Source organism: Eumetopias jubatus, unplaced genomic scaffold (genome assembly GCF_037043125.1).
Source record: "Eumetopias jubatus isolate StellerSeaLion01/CBP00866 unplaced genomic scaffold, mEumJub1_p1.0 scaffold_15, whole genome shotgun sequence".
NCBI classification, from domain to species: Eukaryota; Metazoa; Chordata; class Mammalia; order Carnivora; family Otariidae; genus Eumetopias; species Eumetopias jubatus.
In genome coordinates, this window is record NW_028274821.1 from 32,855,562 (window position 1) to 32,877,452 (window position 21,891).

At 38.3% G+C, this 21,891-nt stretch overlaps 1 protein-coding gene across 3 annotated transcripts in view; it reads left to right on the forward strand.

The window, feature by feature from the left end:
- The window catches only part of KDM4C (lysine demethylase 4C), a 506,632-nt gene that overhangs the window by 139,932 nt on the left and 344,809 nt on the right, over positions 1-21,891 (forward strand). The gene's annotated exons all lie outside the window — the stretch shown is intronic.

Here is a 21,891-nt window from a genome sequence, read left to right on the forward strand (position 1 = left end):
CTTCTAAATGAAACTGTGTATTTTACAGAGTATGTAAAATTGACACAGATTTAGTGGAAAATGACATATACAACTTATGTGGCTGTATCTAGGCCACTGCATGGTATAAGTGAGTATTATTCATTCTACATTGTTAAAACTTGCATGTGGAACCATTGGGTGAACTTGGATAGGAATATATTCAGGGAAGAGAACACAGGTTTAATTTAGATGTGTATTTAGAAAATTACACAATATATTAAAATAAAAGTATAGCCCTTTGGCAGCCTAGGAAGCATTTGTGTGAACTTGTGAAAAAAGGAAAACTCCTGCTATTAGAAGACTTTTTCTGTTCTGACTAATTTCTATTTATGAGGGGTAATTTAGAAATGAACAGAACTGAACTACTTCTTCCCATTACGCATCCTTCATATTATAATAAACCTAATAAAAAAATAGAAAACTCAGTGTATGTGTCTTGGCCAGCTCCTTGCAGTGCTTTCACAGAAAGGTAATGCTTGTATCTACATTGAAATAGAGGCATAGACCTGTAGTTACAGCAAGGTATGTAATTTTATGGTTTGCATCTTTAATCATTGACATAATAAGTCAGCTATCACAGCTGTTCAGTTACCAGAAAAATTAGTTGATGCTTGTTTACTGTGGGTTTCAGATGTAGTTCATTGTATTGGTACCATGGGGAGAATAGCTTCTCCCCAAAACTAAAATGTTCTTAGTAGGTTTCCACATTTCTTTCTGCATGTAGAGTGGGACTGGGGTATGACCAAGGAAGGGAGGTTGGGTAGTGGTTTCCTCTCTGAAATCATAGCTGACAGAGCCTAGGATTGTGGGACTGCTAAGAAGTAGCACACTGTGGTGGAGGAGGCCGGGACCGAAGGTCCAACTTTTCTTCTAGCTAGCCATATATCATTAGGAAAGTCATTTATTTATTTTGTTCGTTTCTTCCTGTATAAATTAGAAATACCTCTCCACTCCATAGATTTGTTATGATGGGGAAAAACCTTAGGTATGTGGGTATCCACTCATGCTGTATTGATTTATGTCATTCAGTTTAGTTAAGGAATATGACTGCTTTGTTCTGGTATTTTGCTAGGTACAAAATTGTTCAATGACTATGATGCAGTTTTGGCTAGTTAAAAATTGTCTTAATTGCATGCATCTGAGATGTTTTTAGGTGTTGTCTCCACCCTTCCCTTACTTTTGGTGATGTATTTGTTTTCTGTTGCTGTTGTAGCAAATTATCATAAAAGTAGTGGTTTCAAACAATATCCACTTACCATCTCATGGTAAGTTTGATATTAGTCTCACCAAGCAAAAATCAAGATGTTTGCAGGGCTGCATTTCTTGCTGGAGATACTGGTGAAGAATCCATTTCCTTGCTCAGTCAGGTTGTTGGCTGAATTCAGTTCCTTGCAGTTGTAGGACTGAGTTCCCGTTTTCTTGCTGCCTGTCAGCCAGGTCTTTGCTCCTAGAGACATCTCTCAGGTCCTTCCGTGTGGTCTCCTACATTTCAGGGCAAGCAATCATATAAGATGACATCACAAATTGCAGGAATCAGGACATGGGTATCTTTGTTGTTGGGGGTGGGAAGGTTGGGGCAGCGTTCTACCACAGAGAGTTCCAATTAATAATTGACATGGTGAAATATTAAGAATCTTCTTTGAGTAGATGTAACTAATTTTAGTTATTCTGTACAAGAACTGGAAACTAAATTTGTAATGGATACAGTTTTGAATGTTTCACTAAAACATACTTACACTTTCTTAAATTATATCCCTCAATTTTAATATTTTCTTGACTATTCTCAGTAAATAAGTTCTCTTATATTGTAGGGTGCTCTCATGGCATTTTTGTGCATATCTTGGTGTCTTTGTTATTTATTTGACACATTTTTATTGCTCTCCAAGGCTATTTCTTTACACAGCCATATGAATACTGTATCAAGTGTATGTGTGTGCATGTGTGCATGCATGTGTGTGTAGTTTTTAATCTTGGGAAAATTTGTGAATTGGGCAGTTATTTTTTGTGTTTTGCTGGGGATAAATGTATAATGGATTAATTAGGAACTGCACTTGACTTTTAGCTTTGGGATACCTGGGTGGCTCAGTTGGTTAAGCGTCTGCTTTTGGCTCAGGTCATGATCTCAGGGTCCTGGGATCGAGCCCCACATCGGGCTCCCTGCTCAGTAGGGAGCCTGCTTCTCCCTCTGCCTGCTGTTCCCCCTGCTTGTGCTCTCTCTCCCTCTTTCTCTCTCTTTCTCTCACAAATAAATAAATAAAATCTTAAAAAAAAAAGACTTTTAGCTTTGAAGATGCCTAAGTTAATTCTTTAACAAATTTTTGCCTTCTTAATTCTTTGCTTTATCCAGCTTATTCTAAATGATAGCTATTAAATAGTTATTGTACTCAGGGCTAGTTTTATATTCACGTATAGTAGCATATTGAGGGGTCCTGTAAGTCCTATCTATCTATAAATATTTCTCCTTCAAGTACCCAAAGTTTTATGCCTTTGTGTTTTTATGGTTATTTGGGATTAGAGCACCTACAAATACATATGTACTTGAAAAATACATTTTAAGCTTTTAGTTAAAAAAAAGAAATAGTTATTATTCACAAGTGATGATGAGGTATGGTTTTGAGGGGGGCACATAATTTAAAAAATAATGGCGTGCTTTTTCATAGTTGAACCCCAGGGGGAATGAGATCTCCTTTACCTGTCACATGGGGTTGATATGAGTATATAAAAGCTTCCAAACAGTGTCTCTTTGTGGGATAGAATTAATGTGGTACAGCATGTGGGGTCTCTACTGGTTACATTTCATATATTACAAACCAGTGTTTCTAATTTGATGACTTAGAAAAGAGCTTTACAAAAGCCCATTTTTTAATTGAAAAAAAAAAAAACACAGCAAAACATTAGGTTTTGAAAAGATAACCCCAGGGTCACTGGTAATGTTGGAGATATTGGTGATTTTTATTCAGAAAAATCCTGTATGATACTCTAGAACAGAAGGGTATTGCCTTTAAGAGAACTCACCTACCTAAGAAGGGGGTTATGTAATTTCGCCCCATTTCATTGATCAGAGGTGAGGTTTTCACTGAAGAAAAATGGAGAGGAAAGTTCTAGGTAGCTACATGCCCATTTGCCTACTGAGTTAGGCAGAGTTCAGCTTCAGAGAGTGCTCAGTGAGTTCCTCTTTTGCAACAGGAATTGTGCTACGTGTTTGTACAAAGAAGAAAGACATGTTTTCTTTGTCTTCAAGGAGCTTTTATAAAGAGCAGAAGGGCTTTTAATAAACCTCCATTTTCAAAACTGTAGTATGAATAGAACATACTATCTAGTTATTTATTTTAGGCATCTTTATAGCATTGAACATTAGAGTAATCTAGAATGAAATGCTATATTTTTTTCTGGTAGAGATTTAAAGCTATATAGCACTTTAGCAATTGAAATAAGATATTGGTGCATATTTGAGATAAATGTTTTCCATTTCTGGAGCATTCTCTCCTTCTGTGGTGCAATGGAGTCCATGATTACTTCTGTGCAGGAGCTGTGGTGGCCCTCACAGGTCTGCTTCCTGGCTAGGTTGGATCAAAGAGCTGGCCTGCAGGTTGTATTTCATTTTTCCGTTTGGTAGGATGAAGTGCAGTTGTTTTGATGTTAGGTTTGATGGATTTGTTTGCCACTGCATTCATTAGCTTCACATCAAAAATCTGACAGGCTGTTAAATGAAACTTTGGCTTAGATTTTCAGCTTGACTGTTTGGAGACATTTGTGAAGATATTTTGTTTTTGTGTCGCAGCAGCCTCAAGCACTGTGATTGTCTCGAAGGGAAGAAAAGTTATTTACTGTACTGATTTTCTCCAGTAAAAAAAGAACCATTGTCTTGGGGACAGTCATATCTAGCCTACACCATCAGAAGTAGTGTATTTATGACCATGTGTGCAGTGTGAGAGACTTATCTATGGCACGATAAATAATGTTATCTTCTTGGAAGGAAAGGTAGTAGTTGGTGGCTCCAAAATGATACCTCTTATTTTGCATTAATTTTATTTTAGGTGATAATCTATTAACATGATATGCCAGAAAGTTGAAAAATTACACTACAGAGCCAGGAGTGTTCTCTTATGAACTTCAGGAGCATTACTTCACAATATAATTTTAAAGCATTCTGACATTTGAATCCTTAAACGTTTGAATGAGTTTAAAAAGATAGAATTTTGAAATTGATTTCCCTTTAATCTGGAGTGGATTTCAATTATTAAATTGTCTTGCCTACAAGAGCTGTGGAATAGCTTCATTCCATTTTATATTTTAATCCTTTTCTAGAGTTAGATTTCATTATTCTTAAATTGGGTAGCACCCTTCCAAAAAAATCTTTAATCTTGGGCAGTCTTTTTTAAAACAATCAGGGATCATTTTAATGGTGAGTCCCTATGTTATATTTTAATATGTTTTAGATCACAGAATTTCTTTATTCTTAGAGCATGTGAAAGAAAGGAAATGTAGACTAACAGTTCCTGCATTCTAATTTTGAGTGTCTGATGTGGCATATATAATATGAACTTTGGGAGCGCAGAGATTTTATATTCTCATTTTCTCTTTTTACCTCTACTTTATTTCTATTTCCTCGGCACTGGTGGTACAACATAGAGTACAAAATACCATGTAGAGAAACAGAATCATTCATGTCTTTTGGAGCTTCTACTCTAACTGGGGTTTAGTATTTATATATCTGGAAGAGGTATTAAGAAAGAAAATATTCATATTATGTCCTCATCTTATTCTGATAAAGTATTGAATTGTGGGATTTAGAAAATCTGAGACTTCAAGTAGTGTAGTAGAAAGCCAGTTGATTAGTAAATATTGTGTCTGCAGGAGAGATATCTGGAACTCAAGTCCTCAGAGCTAGGGAGACTGATTTTATTTATTGCTAACTTAAATTTGCTGGATTTTGGGATTTGAGTTACATGGTTTATGACACTGATGTTTAGTTGCTAAACTGAAATCAAGATAATGTCTGTTTTTGAGGCTTTAGTTTAAGTCATACCTTAAGAAAAAGTAAGTTGGCGGGCGCCTGGGTGGCTCAGTTGGTTAAGCATCAGGTCATGATCTCAGGGTCCTGGGATCAAGTCCCCTCATCAGGCTTCCTCCTCAGCGGGGAGTCTGCTTCTCCCTCTCCCTCTGCCTCTCCCCCCTGGCTTGTATGCTCGCTCTCTTTCACTCACTCTCTCTCTCTTTCTCAAATAAATAAATAAAATCTTTGAAAAAAAAGGAAAAAGTAAATTGGCTTTTTTGAATAACTTACATACTCTACTGAGAAAAAATTAATTTGTTTTTAAGTTATTTTACTTTCATATGGTTTGATAGTAATGATTGCTGAGATTGAGTGCTTATGATATGCTGGGTCTTGTCCAGGGCACTTAATCCGTGTTACTTCATTCTATTTCTGTTATGGTGCCAGTTCAGAGAAAATCTGATGTCTTCTGCCCTCTACTACCCCCTTTCTCAAATGTGGGAGGAGGAGAAGAGGAATGATGTATAAAGTGAGGATGGTGCGGCTGGGATCAGAGGCAGAAGGTTGACCCCCCCAGTGTGCTATTTCCTTCTGGACTCGTCTCCCTGGATATGGTGGATTAAATAGGTGCCAGTCTACTATGTGATTGGTGGGATCACTTTCAAGATTCTTGAAGATTCAGAATGATCCTGTCTATTGTGTAAGTTGTAAGGGGGAGTTTGCACCCTAACTGGGGAGTTAGAACAAAATCGAGGGCACACATACCTGTTCTTATGATTATCAAGGACCAAATTCTATTGCAGGACTTTTGAAACTTTGGGATTTTTTTTAACCATCTCTTTTACTTTTTCCATATTTATTCAGTGTTTATAATAGTAAATACAGAGTAAAAAATTCTACAAAAGGCTCTGTCCCAGATAGGTGTTTGGAGAAGAGAGGGAAAGTTGGGGTGTGTGTTCTAGCCAGTGGTGACCCAGAAAGGAGAGGAGTGGTAAGCATACCTGGGGATATTTGAGGGAAGTAGGCTGGCTAGCCCCTTGAAGGAGGAAGAGGATGATGGGAGAATTAGCTGGGCTTCGGGTACCGTACCCCCAGAGTTTATAGCAGTCAGATAGCCTGGTTCCTCATAGCTTTCATTCTTTCCTATGCAGGGTTTCCTGCATCCCTGTATCCCCACCCAGCAGCTACCACTGACAAAACAAATAGTGGTTCATCTAGTAGGGTGTTGTTATCTCACTTGAGGGATTCAGAGGTAGGTGGTCCCAGGGTTGGTGTAACTGCTCCGCAGCAGTGTTATGAGGTCCCCTGCTCTTCCTGTCCTTCTGTTCTACCAGCCTTAGTGGGAGGGTATTCATTAGAGCTTACTCTAGGCATGTTCTCTCCAAGGACAGGAAGGAAGGAGACATTACGAAGGTGACTCACCCACCCTTCCTCTGTTTGGGAGGAAATCTTTCCTTGAAGTTCACCTGAAAACTTCCTTTTATATTCCATGGCCATCCATAACTGTAAGGAAGGCTGGGAAAGTAAATGGCAAGTCACTGGCCTGTTTAGGCCCTGCTTGTGCTGGGCCCTGTGCTGTGGTTAAAGAAGTAAATAAGACAGATGTGATCTCTGTCTTTTGGAGCTAAGAGTCTCCAGCAGTTGTTCTCAACCCTGTGGGGCTTTACAAGTACAGACCCCTGGTCCCACCCAGACCAAGGATAGTGATCTCTGGTAAGCGGATACAAGTATTTGAATTTTAAAAATCCCCCTAGCTGAATCTGGTAGATGCTTTGGGTTGAAAACCACGGGTCTTTAGTGAATTAAATAGACCTTTGTTGTTTGGATTGAGGTCCTTCAGCATCATATAATTTTTTTTTCTACTAAAAGGCATTTTAGGGAGCGCCTGGGTGGCTCAGTCATTAAGCATCTGCCTTCGGCTCAGGTCATGATCCCAGGGTCCTGGGATCGAGCCCCACATCGGGCTCCCTGCACAGTGGGAAGCCTGCTTCTCCCTCTCCCACTCCCCCTGCTTGTGTTCTCTCTCTCAAATAAATCAATAAAATCTTTAAAAAAAAAGAAAAGGCATTTTAGGTTTTAAACCATCAATGTAGAATCCATTTGTAAATTGGAGATGTGTAATAATTTTCAAGTATATTATTAATAGCCCTTTTTCTGTGAGAATTAATAGGTATTTTGGGCACATGTAGAATTCGGTGTTTCATGAATGTCCTGTGAGTATGCCCTTCAGCATTTTTAGAGGAAAGAAGAGAGTGTGTTGGAAAAGAGGAGGATGAGTGTTAAAGGTAAGAGGGTACTGTATATAGCTGTTTCTTTCTTTTTTTTTTTTAAAGATTTTATTTATTTATTCATGAGAGACAGAGGGAGAGAGAGAGAGAGAGAGAGAAAGAGAAGCAGAGGGAGAAGCAGGCTCCCAAGGAGCAGGGAGCCCGATGCGGGACTCGATCCCAGGACCCTGGGATCATGACCTGAGCCGAAGGCAGACGCTTAACCATCTGAGCCACCCAGGCGCCCTATATAGCTGTTTCTAAGGTTAACTATAAGAGCTTTTTGTCTAGTGTACTGGATTTGTAACTGTTTTGGGAATCCTTTTTTTGTTTTTTTAATATTCCCTCTTAGTTTTTCTCCTGTTTTTTTTTTCCCCATTATGGAAAAATAGTATAAAATAAAACTCTTAATCTCTTATAATAATATAATTATACAGTAATATATTTGGTTTATCAAAGCTGAATATAAATTATCAAAGAGATAAATAGTCTTCCTATTTAAAATAATATGGAAACAACTTTATCCTGCTTCCTCCTCCCAGAATCCTTGTATCTCCTTTAAGCTTATTTTTATTCTTACTACTGTCTGGCACACTGTGGGTAATACCTTAATTTGTTTGTCTCCCTTGCAGTAGAATGAGAGATCTGTAAGAGTAGGGATTTAAAAAATGATTAGTATCAAAAATATCAGTATCATTTTGTGTTCTCTACCCAGCACATAATAGATGCACAAGAAATAGTTTGTTGAATGATTAAATGACTTCTTGCCCAAGGCCATCTAATTAAAAACATCAGAACCAGGATTCAAACATAGGAATTTTGCCTATATTTTATTGTTTTCTTCTTATGTAAACAGTGTTCTCTTTTTTACATTTCAGCTAACATTCACTGACTGCTCTGTTACACAGAACAAAATAATTACAAATTTCATGTATAAATTTATCACATTTAAAAATTTTCCTCTTGAGAACTTGTAGCTTTCCAGTCTGTATCTGAAACCCATTTTCACTTCTTAACTCATCATATCAACTCAGATGGTAAAGCCTAAGATGTCATGGCAGAAAAGGAAATGGTTTGCAAAGTTTGGGGACAATGCAAGAAAACAAAAAACATGGGCCATTTGAGTACAGTCAGTTCTCCCTCTACCACTGATAAGCTGATTTTCTTTGGGAGTATCACTCTGCCTTGCTATCATGTTAAAATAAATAGTGGTTCTGTTCCTAACTTGATTCAAAAGCTATGGTTAGACATATGATCACACATGAGCTAGAAGGCAGTCAATATCAATACTTTAGTATGACCAAAGAATAAATGATGAGGGGTAAAAGGAACACTATTTGTGGCTGTGGGGCTGGATTTGAATATAGGCACTGCTGCTTGCAAGTGATTGATCCTCTTGCTGGTGGTTTGATTTACGTGATAACTTTATGATTTGTTGCTGATTGTTTTCTCTTATACAGTGGCTATCTCAAATGATCTGTTTAGTCTTTTGATAAAATGTGGTAACTTAAAGAAAAAGCTAGTTAGAGGAGTACTTGGGAAAAATTCTTCAAAGTGAGGTCTGAACCCTTGGCTCAGGTACATACTGATTTTTCTTTCCCGGTGGATGAGCTAAGTGTGAATTAGGACGACTTCTTCTTTTTCTTCTTCTTCTTCTTTCTTCTTTCTTCTTTCTTCTTTCTTCCTTCTTCCTTCTTCCTTTTTCTTTCTTCTTTCTTCTTCTTGATTTTATTTATTAGAGAGAGAGAGAAAGTGTGCGTGTGTGCGTGAGTTGGGGGAGGGGCATAAGGAAAGGGAGAGAGACAAGCAGACTCCCCACTGAGCAAGGACACATGACTCAATCCCAGGACCCTGAGATCATGACCTGAGCCAAAGTTGGACACTTAACCAACTGAGCCACGCAGGTGCCCCCATGAATTAGGACTTCTTAAATAAGGCATACCAACCAAAGTCCTTGTTCCCTTTCCTTTGAGATACCCTTCTCTGCTGATGCAACAAGCGTAACATGTAGATGCCTGATTTGAAGCTTTGGTATAGGAGTCTTGCTTACTTGATCATTTGATAGGACCTTTTTGAATCAAAAGAAAGTTTTAATGGGATTTCACTGAGGTCAGTGGCTATAATTAAACTTTAATTTGTGGACCCATAATCTATCCTCCCTGTGCTCTGAGCAAGGTGATAGAACACACCTCTTTTTAGAACTGCTGGTCATAACTGTAGCCTGGAAATTCCCCACAAGGGCTGTATCCCTGAGAGCACTTGCTGCCAGTGCCAGGGACCATATTCAGGTGGAAAGCTGAAAGTAATGAAGGTGTGTTGCTGAACAAGGTTTTGATATTTAAATATCAAAGGGAATAAAGAATGGGTGATGAAACTCATGATTACTCTCTATTACTGTTTTAATAGTTCCACATCTTTGTAATTAGAAGAATCAGAGTGTTAGCCAATTCAAAGAGGAAAGATGTCCCCAGTTAGGCAGACCCTGAAAAAGTCTCATATAATACAGAAGCCTAGTACCTAGTTCTCTCCCTCGTTTAGCCATGCCTATTATTTTTTAATTTACTATAATTTTATCCCCTACAGGCTATGGCCGGTAATAGTTTTTGCCTCTTTCTAAAACAAGGAAGGCAAAACACGAGTGTCTTCTGGACATTGTGGATTCTGTGGAGGGATGATTTCCAACATGATAGCTTAGAGCACTAATTAATTCTTTGTGGCACTATCTACAAAATTTAGTGCTTAACAGCTAATTCTTTCAGGCATTATTTTTTGTCTTTTATTTGTATTGATCAGTTTGCATTTTTCCATGTGCTGTCTTTAAGTGAGGACAGTATCAATACTTGTATGCCTTGTTGCTTCTTGAGTGCAGTTTTTATGATGGTTTCATGTATCTCTTATTATTGTTTAATATTTTGATTTTTATTATATTTGAGTGTGAGCAATGAATAAATGTTTAAATAAGGGAAATTTCAACTTAGAGTTATAATGTCATTTAAGAATACGAAGAATTAAAAAAAATGAAGAAACGAAATCTTAACATTGGGGAATTGTCTATTGTGTAATCATACATATCAGTATTTTGGGGTACAGGGGATAAGGGTTGCATAGGTACATATATTTCATTATTATTGCTATTTTGTAGCCTTTTATGAGAAGGTTAGAAAAACATTTTAAGGAAAAAAGTTAACATGTGTTAAGTTCTGTGTGTAACATCAAAGTTAGCTTTATAAAATTAATTATAACTTGCATCTCCTTTCAATACACTTAATTAGAAATAAAGCTCAAGCAGTTATTGAGGCTCTATGCTCACATAGGATTGCTGAGTCCCACTCAAGGTAGTGACACAGGGTGTGGATGTGGTAGACCCTCTGGGGAGTAATATACTTTGTCTTGAATCTCTCTCAGGTTCTGTATATACTTGTGCAGAGCTTCCTTTTCCTCATGTAGAAGGGAAGCATTGTTGTGCATTAGTAAGGGGGTACAAGTTCAAGGGTTATTTGGACTGATTGAAATTCACACTTTTACTTGCTGTGTGTTTGGAGTGAGTACTTAACTAACCTGTCCAAATCTCCCTTTTCTCATATGTAAAATGGAGATTATAGCCTCTTTATAGTTGTTATGAGAAGTAAATACAATTAAATATGTAAGGAGCTTTGAAAAGTTGTGCCGAGTACTAGATAGATAATGTGTGCATCTTTCTTCCAGAATTCCAGTTTGGGGAATTGACCTTGTCTCAGTGGTGGGTGTGACCGGTCTAAGAGAAATCTGTTTCTTTTTCCAGTGATGATGGGTCAGTTCAGTGGGCCAGTTCCTGGCCCAGCAGAAAGAAGGGTTGGGTTGGTGGAGATGGAGGAAAATGCCAGCTCGCCTACATGAGTGTCGGGAGGCTCATCTCTCTAGACAGGCACAAGGAAGCACTGAAGTCTGCAACCTGCAATCATAAGGGGACCGGGCCTAGCTTAAAGTCCATGCTTTGGACACCAGATTAGAGAGCTGAAACGGTTCTGTTTAAAATCAAAATCTAGAGAAAGCAGGCCAAATGTTTTATTTTTCATAACTTTGTCAGAGATACAAGTGTTCATTGCTCCATTTCTCTGGCATTTCCTTCCTTAAAAGGAGTTTTGATGGCAAATTTGAGTGCAGGTAAACAAAACCAACCCAATCACACAGACCTGTGTTAGAATTCTGGCTCTGTGTTGGGCTACTATGTAATCTGCTTCTGTGAGCTGCATTTTTCCTACTCGTAAGGAGGGCTTTAACCCTCCCCTTATCAGCCTGTGGTGAGGATGGCAGGGTAGCTGGTGCAGTCATCTAGCACCATGCATGTCTCACTGAAAACATCTTTAAAAAGTGATCCATCACGGGTCATTTCTAAGTCAGGGAATTCCCTGATACTAATTTGGAGAACGCTGGCAGAGTTCAGGCCTGAGGCGCTGAGAAACTGTGGCTGTTGGGATAGGATTTGCAGGATAAGTGCTAACAGCAGGCTGGGCAGATGGATTGCTTTATATATTTCTACTGATTTCTCACATTCATTCACTCTTACTTTCTGCCAGCACAAGGGCAGTATGAAAAGAAGTGACATCACCCTGCAGTGCTTGGGGTTCTGTGGGCCAGAGTGCTAAGGGGAGATATATGGAGGGGCTGTTGCTTATGTCTTCAAAAGCATACTGTAGCTCTTGGGCCCTGTGTTGAATCTGAAAAACCATGTGTTGTAAATCCCTGGAAAGAAAACCATCATGGATATTAGAGATTCCTGCTAAGTTTAACTCTCATCGCCCACACATGGCTTTCATATACTCCAGGTTTTTATTTGAATTAAGATTCAAAAGTTACGTAGTTTCCAGCAACTTTTTAAATTTTCATAACATATTTTTAGAAGGCCTAGTAATAATTCCAGTGATTCTTGGTAGAGTATTTCCAGTTTTGGGGAATGTATATTCTGGGTCATCCTGTAAGTATTAATTTTTTAAAAATTGGACTGTTCTGATGATTATTAGAGTAGCATGAAAACCTGTTTCTTTGCAGGTAAATAAAATTGAAAAATTGTTCAAACCTCAGTATTATTCAAAGTAATAGTGAAGGATTTCTTTTTCTCATTCGTAAAGATAAAAGGAAAATCTCCATTGCTCATGAGAATGTAGTTGCTAGAGTGGGCACTCTGCATTTCTGTTAGGTGGCAGTATAATTGGTATAAGCATCCTAAAAAGCAGGTAGGTAGTATATATCGATAGCCCTTGACATCTCCATGCCCTTGACCCATTCTTCCACTTCTAGAATAATCAGAAATGCAGGCAAAAGTTCATTGATGAAAATGATTGTTGTAGTACAATTTTGTCAGCAAAAATTGAATTATAACTAAAATGTCCAGTGATAAATGGGAATCATTGAGTAAATTATGGTGTGTCCATGTACTAGAATCCTTTTAATTTTACAGAAAATTATTTGAAAGGAAATCATTGTAGCTCTTAATATTATTACCCAAATACTCATTGTTAAAATGTATAAAAATACAAGAAAAAATTGGGATGCCTGGGTGGCTGAGTTGTTGGGCATCTGCCTTCGGTTCAGGTCATGATCCCAGGATCCTGGGATCGAGCTCTGCATTGGGCTCCCTGCTCAGTGGGAAGCCTGCTTCTCCCTCTCCCACTACCCCCTGCTTGTGTTCCCTCTCTCTCTGTGTCTCTGTCAAATAAATAAAATCTTAAAAAAAAAGAAAAAATTAATATATGTCCATATATTAGAAAACAATTGAGTTCAGAAAAATATTTAACAACACCCTTTCCAATTCCTTCTCTAAAATAAAGCCTGTGAATAACTTGCATATCCCTTCAAGAATATCAGTATAAGTCTTTATCTTCTTAAAAATTCACAAAGTTGATTAATATTGTAAATACTGTTTTCTAATATCTTTCCTTTTAATTGTCTTTCATTATGCAAGTAAAACATTTTTAGAGTATAGACATTTATTAGGAAAATCTTCTAGCTTGTCCCCATAGAGTATGACAGGTGGTTTGTGGTAGATTTTTTTCCTGAAGGGCATCATAGAACTACAGTAGTGCATGAGAGTTCATTGCACAGATCTTGTTAACAAATCAGGACTTTGAAAATGAATGCCTTAGTTCATTGCTCTATTTCATTCCCTCCATGCAGAGCAGATGGCTAGGTGGACCTGGTGCACTTGCGCGTTACGTCCTGTCTTTGTTGATGGGCCCTGCCGGCACCCGCCATCTCCATTTATTCCATCACAGTTCACACTGGAAGATAGTTAATGCCATCATTGTTTTTGTTTTATCGAATAACAGCATTTTTAACTGTGTTCTCATATTTGAAGGATTGGATTGGTCATATAAATTTTAATAAGTTTCTTTACAATTGCATTTCTTTGGCCTCATAAGGGATTATCCCAGTGAATTTGGAATACATGATAGGAAAAAGTAACTGAATGACTTTTGTCAACAGTTCTGTGATAATGGGAAATTGAAATAGGAACCACAGAGTGGGGATAAAACCTGGCCTGGTTTCTAAATACACACATAGGCAAGAAGGGCTACATAATGGGGAGCCTGGGTGGCTCAGTCTGTTAAGCATCTTCGGCTCAGGTCATGATCCCAGGGTCTTGGGATGGAGCCGCCCATCGGGCTCCTTGCTCAGCAGAGAACCTGCTTCTCCTTCTCCCTCTGCTGCTCCCCCTGCTTGTGCTCTGTCACATAAATAAATTTAAAAAAATTTTTAAAAAGAAGGGCTACATAAAATAAAATACCAACTGCAATAATCATAAAGGATACTCTAGATTTAAAACATGCACATGAAGTAAGACAATTAGGAAATTATTGCCCGTTGTTGCAAGAGAGCAGATGGTGCTTAAAATACTCCTTAATTTTATGTCATTCTTAAAATCAAACAACCAAAGAGCATATACCATCTATATTTAAAGCATCTAATACAAACTTTTCTATTTTTGGGGTATGCTAGAGTTGAGCTGAAGAAGAACAAATGCAGCATTAATCTGCCAGTAAGGACACACACTGGAGGCTGTCTTGGCAGGGGATTGAAGGGATAGATGAGGGAAAAGATTTCTAAGAAAGCAGTATTCCAAACCCTCCTAACTCCTGTGTGAAACTTCTCTGTTACATATTTTGCCCCTAAATGTCTCTGATAAGTTACTTGATGTTGAATGTTGGAAGTTCTGAAATGTCTAGATCATGTCTCTAAAATGATATTCATTTAGATATATGGTCATAAGTTTTAGAAAATGTATTTCATGCTTTAGTATTTCACATTTGATTAGAAAGAATGTTGGAGAGGTTTTCCTGAGTTTTGGTGCTGCTTACATCCATGACCTTCATAATTAATGCTGAATCCTAAGCCCTAAAATGTTTAGTTTGAGTAAGCATGACCAAGATATCTTACTAGATAAACTGCTTTTCTTAGATCTGTGCATAGGTTTACACTATAGTGTAAATGTCAGTGGAATGCATCTTAGAAGGTATTTTTGTAGTATAGATTCTTTATGATCAGTTCATGGTACATTTTTGCCCAATTACTGTGCAGATGTGTTTGCTGGTGCTGTTGAGATGAATGGCATCTGTGGCAAAGCTAAATCAGTCTCTGATTTATGCAGACACTCAGCGCTGGACTGAAAAATGTTGGTGCTGAGCACAGATTCTTGTTCAGTTCCTGTTATGCTTTACTTTTTGTTCATATTGGGGATCTTGCTAGTCAGATAGCATATGCAAAAATGAAGAAAAGGAACTGGAAGTGCAGATCCATATTACTAAAAGTATCCAATCTGAATTGTGCAGTGGGGAATCTGAAGTCTATACTCTACTGAGTAACTGATGTGGTTACTTATAAAGAAAATTTGGACCGTGCAATTCACTGTGTCAAAAGGGTGGCTCAGTCGGTTAAGCGACTGCCTTCGGCTCAGGTCATGATCCCGGAATCCTGGGATCGAGTCCCGCATCGGGCTCCCTGCTCAGCGAGGAGCCTGCTTCTCACTCTGACCCTCCCCCCTCTCATGTACTCTCTCTCTCTCTCATTCTCGCTCTCTCAAATAAATAAATCTTAAAAAAAATTCTGTGATTGGGAAGTTTATAAACCTAGATTTTCAATAGACACATGAAGAGTTTAGTTTTATTAAACTTATATAATATTGTTTGTGTTTATTTCATTTTAAGAGAGCCTCTCCCTCTACTATGCCTCCCTTTATTTTATCCATTTGCCTTCTGGAACTGATTGACACTATAGCAGATTGAATTAGATGTATTTTCTGAGACTTTATAATTATTCAGCTTCGAAGTAAATACATGGTCCTTCTTATTTATGGAAACTCCACAGGATAAAGCCAAACAGGCATACTATGGGAGGGAATTTTTTTCAGTGAATGTCATATGTCCAGCTCCCAGCTGCCTGTTCTCTCAATTACTCAGTAGGGTCTGTGGACAAAGTGGTCCTCAGTGGGTAAATTAGGAGTTCTGAGCCTTCTGCCTCAATGGGTTTGTCTCTGAAGCAAAGACAGAGAAAATGTTTCTCTGCCTGCTATTTATTCCCAGATGTAATAACTATGAAACCAAACCCATGCCAAACACAATGGTTTTGACTTGAGTCAAAAGCTGGGAAACCAAAGGGTGAGGAAACTAGTTTTGGGGAAATAGAAATAGGACACAGAGGGAAATGGGCATTCAAAAGAAAGTCAAGGCACAACCGTAGGTTAAACATTCATTCATGCACTGAGCTGTGTATTTAACAGAGTATGATAGACTTTTGGGACTGGCAGTTTGCAAGCAGGGAAAACTTACTAAAAATCATTTCAGTCTGCAGATCTGTGGTTTTACAAAGCATGTGTGTGGAGATGTGCAGACAGTAGAATATGTGCTTCAGTAAATTTAACAGGAAGGAACCTGATGACAGCTACGGTGTTTGTGATTGTGCTGTTCATTAATAAGCCTTCAGAGTAAATTTATAGCTACGTGAAGGGAGGAAAAAGCTAGCCTATTTTATGCCATGTGTACATATGTTTAAGCCCACAGCAGAACTAATCATAGAGTTGTGTGGATTACTGAACACAAATGAGGAAGGTTGAACTTCAAGGAAATGTGCTATTTATAGTTATTTGTATTTTCAGTTGGGGATTTTAACTGTGGTATAAAGTGAGAGTCATATAAAGAGGAAAGATCAATGGAATACTGTATGGTTTTAAGTGGTTACATGCGCTCTATTTTTGTGAGCTTTTGCTGGTTCTTTAATGGAGGGTGAATATTTTTAAATAGTCAAAAACATGAATACATAATATTTTCCACAAATATATGGTGTGCATTTTCCCCTCTGTATAGGGTTAGCTTTTTGGTTTTTAATGATTTCTTTTTGAGTCACTGAAAAATTACCTATTTTTATATAGTTATTGTGTACAGTTGTAGACTCACGTGTTTTAATATCAAGTTGCTTCTAAATGTTAGTTTGGCGAACATAAAAACTACACTGCATAGTATTTGTTTATATGATATGTGTATTTTATTTCATGGAGACAGTATGAGATTTATGATAAAGGTCAGGAATCCTAGAAAGCATTCTTGCAGCCGATTAAACAAGGATACTTATAGCACTCCCCTTATTTCACTAGTGTGAAAATATTGTTACTAACAGTAGAGGATGGACTAGATTTTTAGAACATCTCTGTTGTATAGCTGTTAAAAATAGTGGGTTAAATTATATGTACTGATGTGACAAAGATCTTCAAAATATATTGTAAAGTAAAAATCAAGGTGATAAGTATCTTGTATAGTGTGATGCAATCTTTTTAAAAAAACTATCTTAAAAATATGTAAATAGAAAAACAAATGGAAGGATACAAATGGTTATTTATGATGGCCTATAGCCACTGGAATGAATTTGAGGTGTATAATGCAGGGATGCTCACCTTTTATGCACTTATATTGTTGGAATTTTTTTTTTTACAAGGCTGTTTTTATGTATTATTCTGTGCTATTTCTAAAATCTAATAAAATTATCCTTATTGTTTTCAATAGTGTTTATGTAGAGAGGTCTAAACTAATGTCTAGACGTGTCTTATAGGCACATGGTAGAGATGTTCTGAAATTTATCTACTTGAGGTTATTTAGTTTGTAACCAAAATTTCACTGTAGGAGAGGGTGATAAATATGTGTCTGTACATGCTCATAGTACTTTTAAGGCCTTTAAAACTTTATCCTGCAGTTACTAATTGATCTCTAAGGTAATATTAATCATTGATTCTGAATAAACAACATTGATATAAATTATTTAAAAAATTGCTGGAAGAATGAAAATGGAAATTTGCTTTGAAACTATTTGCAGATTGAATGTAGTGTTCTGTATTTGTTGTAGTGAAAGAGCCTGAAATTGTATATTGGCTCTTGCTAAGACATGTACAATGTGTGTGTTTATCATTCCTATATAATCAAAACTCACTATTAGACTCTGTAAATTGTATCATGGGCCGTGGTGCTTAAATATTAATGTATTTCATTACTTTTGTTCTCAAAGATTCATGGACAGTGTGTATCATTAGCCAGCAGAGGGCAGTGTCTCTTCACAAATTTTTTTTCCTGCAAAGTCTTGACAAGAGTGGGTTTCCCTAATAGCATTTGACCTAATTTGACATATGGAGATGTTAGAGATATTCATTGCTTATAAATTCGTAATTGATATGTTTCATGTGGAATAGAAGGTGATAAAAATGAATGTAACTTAGTGTAGTAAGGGATATTTGTGCTATTTATAATCCTTCTAGATTAGTTGTTTCTTAAAAGAAATGTTCATTTTTATGTGTAGGAAGTGTGTGCATTTAGCCTAAAATATCATCAAATCTAAGTGCTTTTCTTTGTGAAATAAATTTATAATGCTCCCATGTCTATTGCGAGTTGTTCATGGATTTGGCCCCTGCATGTTGTATAGTGCAGCTGCTGTGCAGAGGAGCAGTGTGTGCTCACACACAGAGCACAAAAATAAAATAAAATTTATTGGGGGAAACTTACAAGCTGACAAATAGCAGTGTGTGCAAGACCCTCCAAGTCTCACTTCTTCCACAGTGAGGTGCACTTGAATGGAGTGTAGCTGGGAAAGGGCTTCAGTGGAAGGACCCAACCTAGACTCCATCACGTCATGCCCTTCTTATTTACAAGGAAAAGGGGGCAGAACACATCCATGAACCTCCTGGGTGAGGAAGTAGTCTTTTTAGAAATGGGAGCTTCTACCAAACATTTAGGGACAGATATTCTCTTGAGATAATTCAGACCTGCTGATCTTGCTCTTTGCTAAGCTTTTGGAAGGTGACAGTAAAGAGCTTAGTTGGGGATATTAAGTGGCATTAACTTGTGAAGAGAAGACATTTAATTTAGACTGCTTGAGCTTGAGTTGGATTGGTCATTTATAGGTAGTATCCTTTTAGGCAAGATTTCTTTAAGTTGGTATAATAATACTACATTATAGGTTCATTGTAAGGACTACATGAGGTAATTATTGTAAGTTACTGAAATAGTGACTCCTACATGACATGTAATAAATGTTTCTTCTCTCTCTCATGAAGGTTTGACATTTATTAAACTTTTAAAATCAATTTGAGGTCCCCATCATGTGAAACTGTGCTGTGGCAGTACATCAGTGCATTCCTGCATTTTGCTTCCCAGGTGTGCCCCAGGTACTAGTTGTAAGCCAAGACTCTTTGTTCCATGATGACACTTCTGGGGCAGATCTGATATCCTATCATTATTGGGCAGCTACCACTGACATACATCCCAGCCATGGTATTTTTTTTTTTTTAAAGATTTTATTTATTTGACAGAGAGAGAGACACAGCAAGAGGGGGTACACAAGCAGGGGGAGAGGGAGAAGCAGGCTTCCTGCTGAGCAGGGAGCCCGATGCAGGGCTCGATCCCAGGACTCCGGGATCATGACCTGAGCTGAAGGCAGACGCTTAACGACTGAGCCACCCAGGTGCCCTGCCAGCCATGGTATTAACTGTCCTTCAGAATAAAACTGTGGAGGTACCCCGTGGGGGAATGCATTCTTATCATCTTGGTTCAGAGGGACTTTAAATAGGTCAAGATATTTATTCTTTGGTTTTCATTTGGGCTGTGTCCAGAGCATACTAAAGGACTGTATTTCTGGAATAAATTTCTATTGAATCAGTCATACAAGAGAGACAGAAACTGTACTACTGGGAGAAAAGTTCAAATGCTGAGACAACTGTTCCAAAACATCCCTTGTTTTGTTCTTTTTGTTTTTGTTTTTTTTTTTAAATTGACCTTTGTAAAATAAAGCAAGGATATGAGACATTTTGAAAATGCAAAAAACTACTTGAAGATATTTGAAAGTAAAAAATATAATTTTTTAATTTGCTGGGTATGTACACGCAAAGGAAAAGAGTTTGCTCTTCCACTGACCCGAGCTTTGCATTTGTGGAAGAGGATGTCCTTAATTCTGTGGCTGTGGCCAAGAAAGCAGATATACATATGCAGATGCAGGAAGCGGGGCCAGAGAGCTGCGGAAGATCAGCACTTGCTCTCTCTAATGTAGACCAGAAAGGCTTGCGAGTTCCAACACGTTTCTTTACTCCTGCAACTCATTAATCTGGCCATGTGATAACTATCTGATCTAGCACATGCACTGGCATTGATGTGTATTGGGCATAGATATTTATTTTACAAACTCAAGTTATTCAGTAATGGCCATGAAAAATCACCAAAGATGTAAATGGATCTTTGCCACTGTCAGGTGTTTCAAAGATTTCTATTAAATGCTGTACCCCAATATAGAATGCTTTTCAATTTTTATATAAAAAATAAAATACCTTAAATATATACAATTTTAATTAAAAAATATAAACATGTAAATAAAATGATGTAAAAGACCCTGGAAAATTATGTAAGATGAAATACCGATATAAATTGGAATAGAAAAGAAAGCCTTTGGGGAGCAAGATGGTGGAGGAGTAGGAGACCTGGATCTTGTCTGGTCCCAGGAATTCAGCTGGATAGGGATCAAACCATTCTGAACATGTACAGATTCAACAGGAGATCGAAGAGAAGAATAGCAACAACTCTCTGAACAGAAAAGCGACCACTTTCTGGAAAGTAGGACGTGCGGAGAAGTGAATCTGGGGCGATATTCGGGAGGATAGACGGCGGGGGAGGGGGCCTCCATTGGCCGCTTCTGGCAAGTGACAGAGCCGCGGAGCACAAACTGGAACTTTTAGAAGTCGGTTCCGCTGAGGGACGTCGCTTCAGTGGCTAAGCGGGAGGTGGAACTCTCGTGGGACAGTATGGTCTCAGGACCCTCGGGGTCACAGAAAGACCGGGGGTGCCTGAGTGTGGCAGAGCTCCCAGGTATCAGAGCGGGGAAGCCGGCTGCAGAGACGGAGCCGAGGTGCGGTCTCTTAGCACGGGGTTGCCATAAACCGTGATCCGCAGCACAGTCGGGCCCCTGCTCCTCCAGCGGGACACAACAAGTGGCAGAGCCGGGGAGACTCCCCTTCCTCCCCCGGGAGGAGCAGCGTGGGAGCGCACCACAGGGATCTGCTGGGTTTAGAGACTCAGCACAGGGTCGGGTGCCAGAAATAGAAACACTGGGTCACAGGCCAGGTGAGCACGGAGTGCAGGCAGAGACTGGGGAGACGGGAGTGACTGCTTTTCTCTGGGGGCTCACTGAGGAGCGGAGCACCAAGTTCTCGGCTCCTCCAGGGCGAGATTGGGAGGCCGCCATTTTCACTGTTGTCCTCCAAAGCTGTATGGAAAGCTTGCAGGGAACAAAAGCTCCCGAGAGCAAACCTGAGCAGATTATGTAGCCGGGACCCAGCAAGGGCGGGGCAATTCCGCCTCTGGCAAAGACATTTGTGAACCACGGCAACAGGCCCCTCCCCCAGAAGATCTGCAAGAACAGCCAGCCAAGACCAACTTTACCAATCAATGAGAACGGCAGAACTCCAGAGCTAGGGGAATACAGCACATAGAATTCATGGATTTTTTTACCATGATTCTTTAGTCTTTCAAAGTTAATTTTTTTAACTTTTTTTTGAATTTTTTTCCCCTTTTCAACCAACATCTTATCAATCCCTTTTTTAAAAAACATTTTTATTTCTCATTTTTAGAGTCATATTCTATCCCTTCATAGTAGTTACCCTTATTTATGGCATATATATGAAAGTGGTTCCCTCTTTAAAATTTTGAAATACAATTTCTTCTAAGAGATCAAAATATACCCTAAAACTCTAGTGTATGGCTGTGTTCTAGTCTCCTGCCTGAGCACATTCTCTCCCCTTTTTTTTTAAATCCTCTTCTTTCTTTTTTCAAATGACTTCTTATCAATTCCTTTTATAAAATCTTTTATAATTTTCATCTTTACAGTCATATTCCATCCCTTCATTGTACCAACCCTTATTTTTGTACATATGTAAGTTTTTCTTTCTTTAAAATTTTGGGAGGCACTTTCTTCTGACACCAAAATACACCCAAAATCTAGTGTGTGGCACTGATCTATACACCAGCCTGATCATATTTGATCATATTCTGTTTTTTTTGTTCTATTTTTGTTTGTTTTTATCTCTTTCTTTTTCTTTTTTCCTCTTTCTTT